This window comes from Rissa tridactyla, chromosome Z (genome assembly GCF_028500815.1).
Source record: "Rissa tridactyla isolate bRisTri1 chromosome Z, bRisTri1.patW.cur.20221130, whole genome shotgun sequence".
Lineage (NCBI taxonomy): Eukaryota > Metazoa > Chordata > Aves > Charadriiformes > Laridae > Rissa > Rissa tridactyla.
Window position 1 is genome coordinate 17,052,876 of NC_071497.1, and position 14,702 is coordinate 17,067,577.

Consider the following 14,702-nt stretch of genomic DNA (forward strand, 5'->3'; position numbering starts at 1 on the left):
CTTTGTCAGTTGTTTTATGGTTTTCTGTTCCAGCTACTCTGCACACAGGAACGCATCAGGCTGACTTGGAAGCAATCGTAAAGAGTCTCTTTATGGTATGGCTTAAAAAACCCCCAAGGTATAATACATTGAGTGATATAAAGCAGAAATTTGAAGAATTTGTTTTCAAATAGTTACATTCTCAAACTCCCTAAACACTTCAGGAAGACCAGAATTTTACACATTTCTCCAGAATGCTCAGCCTCTCACCATCAATACGGCTAGATCTCCTGTCTCAGAGATTACTATAATAGGTGATGTACTGATTTTCTGTCTCAGAAACGCCTGAGAGCCTTTTAATAGAACGAAAAAAGTGACTAAAGCATTAGGCAAAGTTTCTTAATGGTTCTAAGTTGCTATGGGGAAGGTTCTTGCATGGATTAAACAACTGGCCAGATAGGAATAGTGAGATGGGGAAAAAAATTGCCAATACACACGCATATCCCTTTTACGTGATATATGAATGTCCCTACACATAACAAGTCTTGCACATTTGATAAAAAAAAAAACAAAAACAAAACCAAAAAACCCACCAAAAAAACCAAACCAACCAAACAAACAAAAACAAAAAACAAAACCAAAAAAACCCCAAACCTGAAGAGTTTGGCTTCATGACAGTTGAGACAGGCCTTCAAACCCATTTCCACAGCATCTCCTCTACCAGCCACTGGTGGGGCAGAAAAACCCTCCCAGTACTTTAGTTTCAGAAAAAAAATACATAGTTTCCTACTTTCCTACAATGTTTTTTATTCTTTGTATTGAAGATACCAAATCATCAGAGGCTGCTATGTTGCAGTTACAGGACACATTTGTTGTTTTGCCACAGTTTCCCATTCTTTATGTCCATGGAAGAGAAAGATGATTTCCCTCGTAAAACAGCAAAAGAGGATTTCTCTTTCTGGATTGCCAGTCAACTACAAAAGTGTGCAGTCATCTTTGTGCCGATCTCTGAAACAGTGAGAAGCAGCATTTTTTCATCATGCCTTGACATTTTCCTGTTCACAGATGTGAAACCAGTGTTTTCTATTGATATTAAAAGCAAACATATTAAAGTCCTATTCAGTAAAAGTAATAAAACAGAAGAGTCATGTACAACGCTAGCAAAGAAAAGAGATTTACATTGTAATTTCACATTCTGTCATCTCCTGTAACAAGAAAATAATCACAAACTTGCATTAAGATCTCCTGTCAGGGAAGAACGCCAATTTTTGTCTTTAAACATTTGCACTTCAATTCTTGCCTACCTCTTCTTTTCAGATCTGTTGCTCAAGCATTCAACACTTTACGTGTTTCCTCCATTATCTATCTGTTCAACTGAGATTATATACATCAACTGGGGATGATAAATGGAGCGTGAAGACAGGTCACATTACTGTGAAAATCCCCTCCTACAGGTGGTGAGCAAATGAGAAAATCTCACAGAGAGATGACAAATTTAATTTGCCCTGCGTGTCCCGTTCTGTCCAACAGGATGATTCACTGCATAACTCTGATCCATGAGCTATGGCATAGGTGAATCCAGAAAGAGAACATACAAATCCAAGCAGGTGCACTCTCCGGTTTTAACAAGTTCCCTTCGTTTTTCATCGGTCACGTGCCTCTTTTTCACCAAGAAGCCAGCAATACTTTGCCATTTATTTATTTAAGGTAACGTAAGAAATGGGTGTATCAAACTAAAAACTTGATGGAAATACAATCGCAAAGGGCATGTAAGGCAATTTTTGCCTTACATCCCTGAGGATGCAACCGAACTGTTCTCTCCCACAAGAAGCATTTGAAATCATTGGACAAAATCCAACGCCTTAGTCATGCTAAGAGGCATCAGACAACAGCCCGTGTGTATTGGCTGGCCGGTTGCTGGCTACAGAATTCAAATGTGGCTAAAACTGATGCTACCACCCGAACCACCAAACAGAAGGAGAGGGAGAGTGGGGAGAGTGGTAAAGAGATTTTTTCTCCACAGCCACTCCCTTCAAAAGACAAACCCATAGAAAAGTAAGACTTTGTTAGATCTGTTTCTCATGGAATGAATAATTTAACTGAGGGAGGACAAAAAGATTGGCTTGGTTATAGGTATGCAATGGAACTGTGTGAAGATTGCTATTAAGACTTTCTGGACACAGAGAAATACGTATATAATGAGTTGAAATGGAAATGTACAGCACAGCAGCTGCTCTGTAAGTAACTCCTGGTACAGATGAACACTGAATCTGGTTTGAAATACCTCATCACACAGGTTTGCTTGCTATTATGTGGCTCCAGGTGTTTAAGTATCAGCTGCAGGATGATTCTCCGTGAATAAAGAGGAAGAGGTGTACTGCCTTGGATGAAGAACCTGTTCATTCCAACATCTTGTTTCCACCACAGGCCACAGGTGAACACCAAGCAAGAGGAAAAAACAAGGCAAATATACGGTATCTCCTCTGCAACACTCCCACAGCCTCCAACTGCTTTCAGCACCGGGGATTTCCTGAGCCTGAGGGGGTGTTTGTTCATTAACTCTCAACACAGCCCTCTTCCAAATCCTTGGCCAATCTCCCCTGTGCCCCAGAGAAACACCCTGCAACCCAGTCTGCCATTCAGAAAGGCACTGCACACATCCACCCCACGTCACCGTGCGAAGAACCATCTCCTCTGGTTTGTTTAGAGCCCAGCTCCCACTACTGCAAATATGATGGTTTGTACCCAAAAGTCAACTGCCATTCACCCTCTCCAAGTTACTTAGGGTGTGACAGGCCTCAGGCATATCTTCCCTAAGTAATTTCTTTGGATTGAAACTCTGAGCCTACTCAACTTCTCCTTCTAAGGGACACGAAGCCAGGCAGCTCAGCATCCTTGTTATCCTTTTCCAGTTCCAGTACTTCCTCTCTGAGAGGCAGGAACCTGCCCTGGTTTGAGGCAGAACAGAACCAACTTTTTCTTTTCAGTAATTTTACTTTGCAGTTAAGCCTCTTCTACCCGACTGAAATTAATGGCGTACTTTTCAGACAGTGTCTGCTCCCAGAGTGGTAAGGCCTGATGGTTACAGCTGAATACCAAGGAATGGTGTGCGCGGAGGCTCTTGCTTGTACTCACTGCTGTAAGAGCCAACGTCAGCTAACTTTGTTGTGTACCACTTTGGAGGGTCAGAGGTGGAAAGGCGTAGCGGGGCCGCACCTGCGGGGAGGAGCCATCGGGACAGGGTATTCCGTCCCATCTGCATCCCTCTCAGTATAAAAGCTGAGGGATCAAAGGGGTCAGCCTCTTTCTTCAATGGCCGGCGTCCGAGGAGGACTCTGTTCATCTGCCTTTGATCCCCATTCGTGCATTCCTTTATCCAGATTTGGAATCCAGTTCCCATCTGTCACTGAGTCCAGTCTGGGACTTCCCCAGTGCCTGCCGGTGATGTGATGGTCATCCTGGTTTTGTATATAGTGTATATATTTCATTATTTTCCTTTTTTATATTATTATATTTTCTTTTTATTATTAATATTTAATTAAAGTAGTTTTAGTTTTCTTTTCAACCCATAAGTCTCTCCATTTTTCTTCTCCCTTCTCTTCTGGGAAGGGAGAGAGAGAGAGAGAGGTAAAGAGTGCATCTGTCGTTCATTCAGTGGCCAGTCCAGCCCAAACCATGGCAGATTTATTGGCGTCCAACATAGGGCACGACCAGGGCCCTGACAGATTGCCTGAATAGTTCGAATTCCGGCTTGCTCAGTTGATAGAGTATCGGATTTTTTCTGCAAAGTCTTAAGGGGTCGGATACTAAAACAGACAGCTCACATCATGTCGTTCTTGAGTGAAATGTGCTATCGTGCCTTTATAGGCCTTTGTTTAAAGTTAGTTGATGCAATGCTGCTTAACCTGCCAAATGTGTTGTATAACTTATTTACTCTTTGTGTTTGTATGTGGTGGTTTAAACATGTGTCCTGGTTTGAGGTAAAACGGAACCAACTTTCTGTTCGGTAATTTTACTTCTTAGCTAGGCCTCCTCTAACTCTCTAAAATTAACAGCATGTTGTGGTGAAAACTCTTCGTTTTCAGAGTGATAAGACCAATGTTTACAACTTGTGCCAAGGAATGGTACACGGAGACGCTCTTGCTTATACTTATTGCTATAACAACCAAGGTCAGCTAATTTTGTTATTTGCCCCATTGGAGAGTCGGAAACGGAAAAGCGTAAAGGGGTCCCACCTGCAGGGAGGAGCAGACAGGACAGGTGACCAAAAATTGACCAACAGGCGTATTCCATCCCATCTGCCCCATGCTCAGTATAAAAGCTGAGGGATCAAAGGGATCAGCCTCTTCCTTCAATGGCCGATGTCCAAGGAGGACCCTGTCTGTTCATTTGCCTTTGCTCCCCATCCGTGGGTTCCTGACTCCAGCTCCGGAATCCAGTTCCCACCCATCGCTGAGTCCAGTCTGGGACTTCCCCACTGCCTGCCGGTGACATGACCCTGGAAGCTTAATACGGGTTTGTATATACTGTATCTATTTCATTATTTTCCTTTTTATTTTATTATTAATATTTCATTAGTTTAGTTTCTTCTAAACTCGTAAATCTCTTTATCTGTCCTCCTCCTCTCCGTGTATGAGAGGCTGGGGGGGGAGCATCTGTCGCCGGCCATTGGCCCATTTGACCAAAACCACGACAGATTTATTGGCGCCTAATGTGGGGCACGAACGGAGCTCTGATAGATTGCCTGAATAGTTTGAATTCCAGTTTGTTCAGGGAGAACACACAGTTCACATCATGTCGTTCTTATGCGAAATCTTGTATAGCGTCTTTAGAGAACTTTGTATCAAGTTAATTGATGCAGTGAGGTTTAACTGGTTGAATATATTGCATGGTCTATTTCTTCTTTGTGTTTGGATGCGGTGGTCTAAGCGTGCTATGTTGGTGTGGATTTGCCTTCAGATGTATAAAATAATTGCTTGGATAACGGTTCTACCTGCATATCTCGGGTATCACATGATGGAGTCTTTTACTAATCACACTTTCGGGATGGATTCTTTTGCTAACTACACTTTTGGTTTTACCCGGGGAAAGTTTACTTTGCCCTTTGATGATTATGCCAAAGTACAGTAACAGAATTAGGGGATGAGAAATCTTTGGGCTATTTAGAGAGTGAATGTTACTCTCATTCGTACATGATTCTGTCGTTGGGTTTCCTGAATGTGTTGCAGGGGTGGTTTATTGTTAAATATCAGTGCCGGAGTGAGTATTATGTGACATCTGATATTGATACTCAAGCCCCATGGCCAGAGTCAAAGATAGCAGAAATTCTGACAATCCCGGCCCTAAAACCCACCGCGGAAACTCGGCCAGCCCCGCCACGGAAAGCTGCGGTAGGAATTCAGACAACCCCCCCGCGACTGAAAGCTACAGCAGACACTCAAACAACTCAGATTGCTGCCCAAGCCACAGCACCGGCACAAACAAGGCCACCGGCCCCGACAGCAGCCCCAGCGGCACCGGCTGCCCCCCTCCGCCGGCTCCGGCGCAAGCCACGCCTCCGCCCGTACCGGCCAAAGCCACCGCCCGGCCACAGCGACACCCGCGCCAACGGCTGCCCCCCAACCAGGCCCCGGCAAAAGCCACGGCACCGGCCCCAACACCGGCCCCGGCCCGGCCCACAGCGGCACCGGTCACCCCGCAGCCTGCGGTCAAAGTCACCCCGCCGCCTGCCCCCCTCCCCCGGCCCGCATCGCCCCGGCCGCGGCGGCACCGGCTGCTCCAGCCCCGACAAGGAGCGCGGTCGCTGCTCCGGCCGCCCCCACAACCAGCGCTGCTGCTGCTGCCGCCCGAACTCCAGCAGAACCGGCACAAGTTGCCCCAGTGACCAGGAAACACAAAGTCAGCTCGTTCCCTCGCCTCTGATGACAAAGACCAGCCCAAGCCAGGCAGCGCAGGAGAGGGTTCCTCTGAGGAAGATCCAGGAGAGGGTCCTTCTCAGGCAGATAAAGGAAAAAGTCCTGCTAAATCAGATCCAGGAGAGGGTCCTTCTCAGGCAGCATTAACACAGGATGAGGACTCAGATGCAGAGATAATCATAGAATCCTTCTCTATGAAGAATTTGCGAAATATAAGGAAGGACTTTAATCATCACGAAGGGGAGACGCTTGTCTCCTGGTTGCTCCAGTGCTGGGACAATGGAGCTGATACCATAGATTTAGATGGCTGAGAAGCTAAGCAGTTGGGAAATCTGCCCAAAGATGGAGGGATTGATAAAGCGGTTGGGAGAAAGGCAGACGTCCTCAGTCTCTGTAGGTAACTGCTAGGAGCTGTAAAGGGCAGGTACCCCTTTAAAGATGATATCATAAAGATGATATCGAAATGGACCAGCACGGAAAAAGGTATTAAGTACCTGAGGGAACTGGCTGTGCGAGAGCTGGTTTATAGCAACTGGCAAGTGGTTATAGACCCCGATGAAATGCCATGCAAACCATCTTTGTTGAGAAAGTTTGTGCAGAGTGCACCATCAAATTACTCCCGCACATTGTCAACAATGGCCTGGGGAGGGTCTGATACTGATACACCAACTGTAAATGAGGTAGCGAAACAACGTGCAACACTATGAAGACAATCTCTCTTGTCCCCTTCATGTAGCAGCCGTGGAGAAAATAGTTGAGCAAACCAAGACAATGGCTGATCAAACTATGACCATTGCTGAGACAGTGGAGAAAATGACTACGACAATAGCCGAGAAAAATGAGAAAACTGCCAAACTGCTTCATGAACTGCTTGAAAAACTGTCTGAGAAGGGGAAAGAATCCCACTCTTCCCCTGAGCAGACCCAGGTTGTAGTCATTAAGAAAAAACACCCTCCTACAAAGTCAACTCAAGGGAAACAAGATCCACTCCGAGATTTCCTGTGGCTTTGCCTCCGCAACTACGGAGAGGACGTGAGTAAGTGGGATAAAAAACCTACTCCAGCCCTGCAGGCACAAGTGCTTGAGTTGCAAGGTAAAGCAGAGGGAAGAAAGAATTTCTGCAGGAGGGGGGCTGCTCCAGTCCATGGTAAGTGATGCTCCAGTCCTTGTAGGAACTCATCTGCTAATTGTAGATGTTCTCAACATTAGGGTTGCCGTGTCTCCAGCCAGGAGGAGGAGAGGGATAACCGAGTTTATTGGACTGTGTGGATTCAATGGCCTGTGTGGATTAGCGCCACTGTCTGTTCATCTGCCTTTGATCCTGATCCGTAAGTTCCTGACTCCAGCTGTGGAATCTAGTTCCCACCCATCGCTGAGTCCAGCCTGGGACTTCCCAGTGCCTGCTCGTGACGTCATCCTGGGAGCTTAATACGGTTTTGTATATACTGTATCTATTTCATTATTTTCCTTTTTATTTTATTATTAATATTTCATTAAAGTAGTTTAGTTTCTTCTAAACTCGTAAATCTCTTTATCTGGCCTCCTCCTCCTCTCCGTGTACAAGAGGCTGGGGGGGAGCACCAATTTCAATTTTACCTTGGGAAAGTTTACCTCACCCTTTTATGACAAATTGACACCATCAGAGCTAGGGGATTTCGAAAATGACTGTTACTTTCTTAAAATTATGATTTCATTATTGATTCCCCTGAATGTATTTGGAGGCGGTTTCTTATTATACTTTGCTGCAGGAATAGGTGTTGTAAGACATGGGCTGCTGCTCCTCACCCTCCACCACCCGTACCGGCACGAGGTACTCTGGCTTCAAGAATGAGCACCGCCACTGCTTCAACTCTGACAACAACCACTGCCGCTACTCCAGGCTCGACAATGAGCACCGTCACCACTCCAGCTGCTCCGATAGTGAGTACCACTGCTACTCCAACTCCATCAGTACCAGCACAAGTCACCCCGGTGACCAGGAAGAAAAAATAGGTCAGTTCGTTCCCCTGCCCCTTATGACAAAGACCAGGTCAAGCCAGACAGCATGGGAGAGAATTATTCTGACGAAGATCCAGGAGAGGGTCTTTCTAAAGCAGACAAAGGAAAGGGTCCTTCTAAAGTAGATCCAGGAAAAGGTCCTTCTCAAGCAGGTCAGGGAGAGAGTCCTTCTGTGTGGATTCAATGGCCTGGCATGTTAGAACCACAGAAGTATAAAGCCCTGGTGGACACTGGTGCACAGTGTACCCTATTGCCATCCAATCATAAAGGGGCAGAATCCGTCGCTATTTCTGGAGTGAGAGGGTCTCAAGAACTGACTGTATTGGAGGCTGAAGTGAGCCTAACTGGGAATAAATGGGAGAAGCACCCCATTGTGACTGGTCCAGGCGCTCTGTGCATCCTTGGCATAGACTACCTCAAGAGAGGGTATTTTAAGGACCCAAAAGCGTATACAGCTTTTAGTATATCAGCCATAGAGACTAAGAACATTACACAGCTGTCTACCTTGCCCAGTCTTTCAGATGACCCTTCTGTGGTGGAACAGAGGGTTAAAGAATAGCAGATGCCAACTGCTACTGCCATGGTGCGTCGACAACAGTATCATACTAACCGAGACTCTCCGATTCCCATTCAGAACACGATTTGCTAGAGAGCCAAGGAGCAATCAGCAAGATTTGTTCACCTTTTAACAGCCCTGTATGTCCAGTGCAGAAGTCTGATGGAGACTAGAGATTAACAGTAGACTATTGTGGCCTGAATGAAGTCACACCACCACTGACTGCTGCCGTGCTGGACATGCTAGAACTCCAATATGAACTGGAGTCCAAGGCAGCCAAGTGGTACGCCACAACTGACATTGCTAATGTGTTTTTCTCTATTCCTTTAGCAGCAGAGTGCCGGCCACAGTTTGCTTTCACCTGGAGAGGCATCCTAGTACACCTGGAGTTGACTGCCCCAGGGGTGGAAACACAGCCCTGCTATTTGCCATGGACTGATCCAGACTGCACTGGAGAAGGGTGGAGCTCTGGAGTATGTGCAATATATTGACGACATCATTGTATGGGGCAACACAACAGAAGACATTTTTAGGAAACGTAAAGAAATAATCAAAATTCTTTTGAAATACAGTTCTGATATAAAAAGAGGCAAGGTCGAGGGACCTGCACGAAACATCCAGTTCTTGGGAATTAAGCGGCGAGATGGGTGTTGCAGATCCCAATGGATGTGATTAGCAAAATAACAGCTATGTTACCATCAACTAACAAAAAGGAAACACAAGCCTCCTTAGGCATTGTGGGTTGCTGGAGAATGCACATTCCAGGTTACAGTCAGATTGTGAAACCTCTATATGAAGTGACTCTAAAGAAAAATGATTTTACGTGGGGCGCTGAGCAACAACAGGCCTTTGAGCAAATTAAACAAGAGATCATGCATGCAGTAGCCCCTGGACCAGTCTGAACAGGACAGGACATCAAAAACGTGCTCTACACCGCAGCCAGGGACAATGGCCCTACCTGGACCATGTATCAGAAAGCACCAGGGGAGACTCAAGGTCGATGCCTAGGATCTTAGAGTTGAGAATACAAAGGCTTTGAGGGCAACCATACCTCAACTGAGAAAGAAATCTTGGCAGCATATGAAGGAGTCAGAGCTGCTTCAAGAGGTAATAGGTACTGAAGCACAGCTCCTCCTAGCACCCTGATTACCAGCACTGGGATGGATGTTCCAGGGTAAAGTTCCTTCTACTCATCATGCCACCGATGCTACCTGGAGTAAATGGGTTGCATTAATCACACAGTGAGCTCGAATAGGAAAGCCCAGTTGTCCAGGAATCAGAAGTCATCACAAACTGTCCCGAAGGCAAAGACTTCAGAATGCCATGAGAAGAGGTGGTGACATGTGCTGAAGAAGCTCCACCAAATAATGAACTCTCAGATAATGAGAAACAGTATGCTCTGTTCACTGATGGATCTTGCCATAAAAGGTGGAAAGCTGCTTTATGGAGTCCTGCACAACAAGTCGCGGAAGCTGCTGAAGGAGGTGAATCAAGTCAATTTGCAGAGGTAAAAGCCATCCAGTTGGCTTTAAACATTGCTGAACAAGGAAAGTGGCCAGTACTCTATCTGTATACTGACTCACGGAGGGTGGCAAATGTTCTGTGGGGGTGGTTAAAACAGCGTAAGCAGAGCAACTGGCAGCACAGTAGCAAACCCATCTGGGTTGCTGAGTCGTGGCAAGATATTGCTAACTGTCTAGGGAAACTAGTTGTAAAGGTACGTCATGTAGATGCTGATGTACCCAAAAGCTGGGTCACTGGGGAACATCAAAACAATCCACAGGTGGATCAGGCTGCTAAAATTTTCCAGACAGATTTGGACTAGGAACACAAGGGTGAACTATTTTTAGCTCAGTGGGCCCATGACACTTCAGGTCATCAAGGAAGCGATGCAACACATAAATGGGCTCGTGACCAAGGGATGGATTTAACCATGGATGCCATTGTGCAGGTAATCCACCACCATGAAACATCCCGAAATCAAGCAAGCTAAATGGTTAAAATCCATGTGGTACAGGGGACAATGGCTGAAATCCGAGTGTGGGGAGGCCTGGCAAATTGGCTATATCATATTCCCTCAAACCCGCCAGGGTAAGCGTTACGTGCTTACAATGGTGGAAGCAAGCACTGTGTGGTTAGAAACCTATGCTGTAGCCCATGCCACCACCCGGAATACCATCCTGGGCCTTGAAAAACAAGTCTTGTGGTGACACACCACTCCAGAAATAATTGAGTCGGACAACAGGACTGATTTGAAAAACAATCTTATAAGTCACTGGGCCAAAGAACATGGCATTGAGTGATTATAACATATCCCCTATCATTCACCAGCTTCTGGGAAAACAGAACAATATAATGGACAGTTAAAAACTACCCTGAAATCAATACGAGGTGGAACTTTCAAAAACTGGGAGAGCCTTTAGCACAAGCTACCTGGTTAGTTAACAGCAGGGGAGCCATCAATCGAGCTGGTTCTGCTCAATCAGACCTTTTACATATTGTCGAAGGGGATAAAGTCCCTGTGGTGTATGAAGGGAATATGTTGGGGAAATGTTTGATTTTATCCTACTTTGGGCAAAGGCAAACCCACTTGTGGGCCTGTTTTTGCTCAAGGACCTGGATGTACTTGGTGGGTGATGATGGAGAATGTTTATTTAGAGCCTGGCTCCCACTTCCACAAATCTGATGGTTTGTACTCAAAAAGTCAACTCCCTCTCCAAGTTACTTAGGATGTGACAGGCCGCAGGCATATCCTCCCTAAGTAATTTCTTTGGAGTGAAAACTGCGAGCCTACGCAATTGTTCCTTCCAAGGGACAAAGAGCCAGACAGCTCAGCATCCTTGTTATCCTTTTCCAGTTCCAGTATTTCCTCTCTGAGAGGCAGGAAACACAACTGGGCACAGTGCTCATGGTGTGAGCTCACCACAGATTTGTGGAGCGTCATAAATCTGTTCCTTGTTTTGTCCTCTGTCCCTTTCCTTCAAACGTGCCTTGCTTTTCCAGACACCAAGCTGGTGTTTGTGCAGGCTGCACATACGCAAAGTCTCTCTCCTGAGTGGCAGCAACCAATGCAGACATCACTATTGTTTATGTAAAGTCAGGACTAGGTTTCCGCACATAAACAACCTTGCATTTCTCTACCTTGTACTTAATCTGCTTTTTTACTGCTGAGTCACCCAGAATTCTTTACAGATGACCCTCACCCCTGCTAATTTAAAAAAGTTTTGTGTACTCAGCAAACATTCTCATCTTGCTGCTCACCCTTTTCTCTGGGGGAGAGATGAGCTGCCAAGCAGTGCTTAGCTGCCTCCCTGCACTCAGATACTCACCGATTCTCTTCTCTGTGGCTAGGAAATAATGCAGGTCTACACTTGCCAAGTAATGACAGCTACTTTTTAATACATGGCTACCAGTAGCCAAGTAATATCAAGTATTGTTTGGCCTACAGCACCTGAAGAACTATTTAAAACACACGTACCATGATGATTATTGACTCGTGTCCACCCATGAAGCCATGTGCATTTCACATAAGTATTATTGCATGACCAGAGGAGCACATATGAGGCAATTTGTAACCCCTTGCTAATGCATAACTATAAGTTTTTATTACCTTCTCATGACTGTGAAAACTAGGAGCACTATGTTTGATTCATTCTGGTCGGAGTGACTCTGAGAAAAAAGGAAAAAACCTCTAGTACATGTTTCTAAAACGGTTTCACTTAATAAAGTGCTAGCTGCATTGCATGGATAGTTGAGGCCCACGGCCAATTTTGTTTGAGTGCGTTGCCTCTGAATTTACTTTTTGAAACCTTCTGATTTCCTTTTAGAAACCTTCTGATTTCCTTTTAATCCTAATTCCAGTTTAGTTGCATTATAACAATGTCCTTCTGCCCTTAAAACCCTTACACTGGGTCCCAAACTTGACTTTGCTTCCGTGCAGTTTTGGTTTGTGAATGATACAGAACTATTTGTTAATCCCCAACCACAATTCAAAAGTTCACTCTTCCCTAAATTTCTACTCCCACAGAACAAGGGAGGAAAGAGTGACACCAGAATAAAATAAGGAATCCAAACACAGGGGTGTTTGGTTTTCAATCAAACAATTCCATTTCCAAGTCATCCAGTAAACACTTTGCTTCACACTACTTGTACTTTACTTACTCGTAATATATTTATTCACCTCTTTGTAAGTCCACCGTGAGTCGGTCCAAAGGAGAGAGTAATGAGTCTGGAGAAGTGTATGCCCATGCGGTACCATTCCATAAACTGCTTCCTGTAGGCCAGGATTACAATTTGCATTCTCATCTACAGGCCAGGATTACAATTTGTATTTTCATCTATTAAATATCTTGTGTTATAGGCCCTTCTCTTTAACTGCAAAAGGTATTTGGACATGTTCATCGTGGCACTTTTCCAACTTTATACACACAGTGAAAAGCCATCTTGCTGAAAGTGGACAGTTTAGTATGACTCAGCTATTAATTTTTAAGGAGGAGGTTCTGTGAACTGTGGCAAGAGATGTATTTTAATTGACAGGAGGAACTACCTACCGCTCATGCAAATATTTGAAGCACTTTAAATGTCTTCATCTGTGTTTAAATATATATATAAATATATATATTTAAAAAAAAAAAAATTTCCCAGAAGCAGGATGTTCTTTTCACAGCGTCCACAGCACACTCTGCTGGCGGCTGTTGAAAGTTAATGCCAAGCACGGACGACATGCTAAAAAGAAATAAAATGTTTTTCGACACAGCAGAAAAGCAGTCTATGGAGGTTATTTCTGTGGGCAGTCAGGACTGTAAGGGAGAGGCTCCAGGGATATATTCCAGGGGCAGCAGGGGAGGGCTGGCAGGAAACTAGTTTCATGGGAGAGAGAGACCTTTTGGGGAGGAAGACTTCTTTCTGTGCTGTAAGGTCGTGCCGATTCGGTATGGAGGCAGGGAGCCAACATGTGTACCAACGTCTTCATTTCCGTCCCTTCAAGGACAGGGCAGCCACTGCCGAAGGGACAAGCGAGGAGGATCACTGGCTGTTCAGTATTAAGCTGGCTTTATATGAAAGTGGCTTAGAGCCACATTTGCATGACAAAGCCATTTACGTGGAGCTCATCAATAAGGAAGGCTATGGCCTCCATTTATTCTCCCTTTGCTCTTGCGGGTGGATCACGCACAACCAGTAAAGGCAGACAGGGGGATTTGGGTTAAAAAAGCGCCCTTGGCACCCTTGCCAAGCATGGTTTGGATCACCCGGCACTGTGAGTGGATGTGGGGCTAGGACTGCTGTGGGGCTAGCACAGCCATGCGGCTAGCACAGCCGTGCAGCTACCACTGCTATGGGGCTAGCACAGCTGTGGGGGTAGCGCAGCCATGCGTCTAGCACTGCTGAGTCACAGCCATGGGGCTAGCACAGCCATGCGGCTAGCACAGTCGTGGGGCTAGCGCTGCTGTGGGGCTAACATGCCATGTGGCTAGCAAAGCCATGCGACTAGCAAAGCCATGCGGCTACCACTGCTGTGGGGCCAGCACTACTGTGGGGCTAACACAGTCATGGGGCTAGCACTGCTGAGTCACAGCCATGGGGCTTAGCACAGCCATGCGGCTAGCAGTCGTGGGGCTAGCATGCCATGCGGCTAGCAAAGCCATGCGGCTAGCACAGTCATGGGGCTAACACAGCTGTGGGGCTAGCACAGCCGTGGGGCTAGCACTGCCACGGTAGCAGTTTAGTATCTTTTCTGAGGAAAGAAACGGCGGCTGAGGCCGTCCTGGCAGGCCCACCGAGGCGGGGTAGGGCGGGCTGCCCCCCTGGCTGGGGTGAACGCGGGCCGCCTTCCCCGGTGGCAGCAGAGGTCTCCTCAGGAGCAGGGGAGGCCCGGGGCCCCCCCGGCCGGGAAGGGCCCCGCCGCAGGCTACCCGCACGGGGCTCCACGTCCATGCTTAGGCCGCCCCCCGGGCAGGAATGGCGGCCGGGCTGGGCCCAGCCCGCCGCATGCCGGCGGTCGGCCAGGGAAACGCAGCGCGGGGCCCGCCTTCCGCGGACAAAAGGGTGACGCCGTGAAGGAATTCCTGCCGTGCGGGGCGGCGGGCTTTGGGGGGTTTTGTGTAGTTTTTTGGGTTTTTTTTGTGGTGTGGGGGGTGGTGGGTTTTTTTTTTGTAATAGGGTTGCTCAAGCCCCAGGCGGGGGCTGCCGCAGAAAGCGCTCGAAAACGGCACACGCGGAAATCGCAGGGTCATCGCCTCCCCTCCCCCACCCCG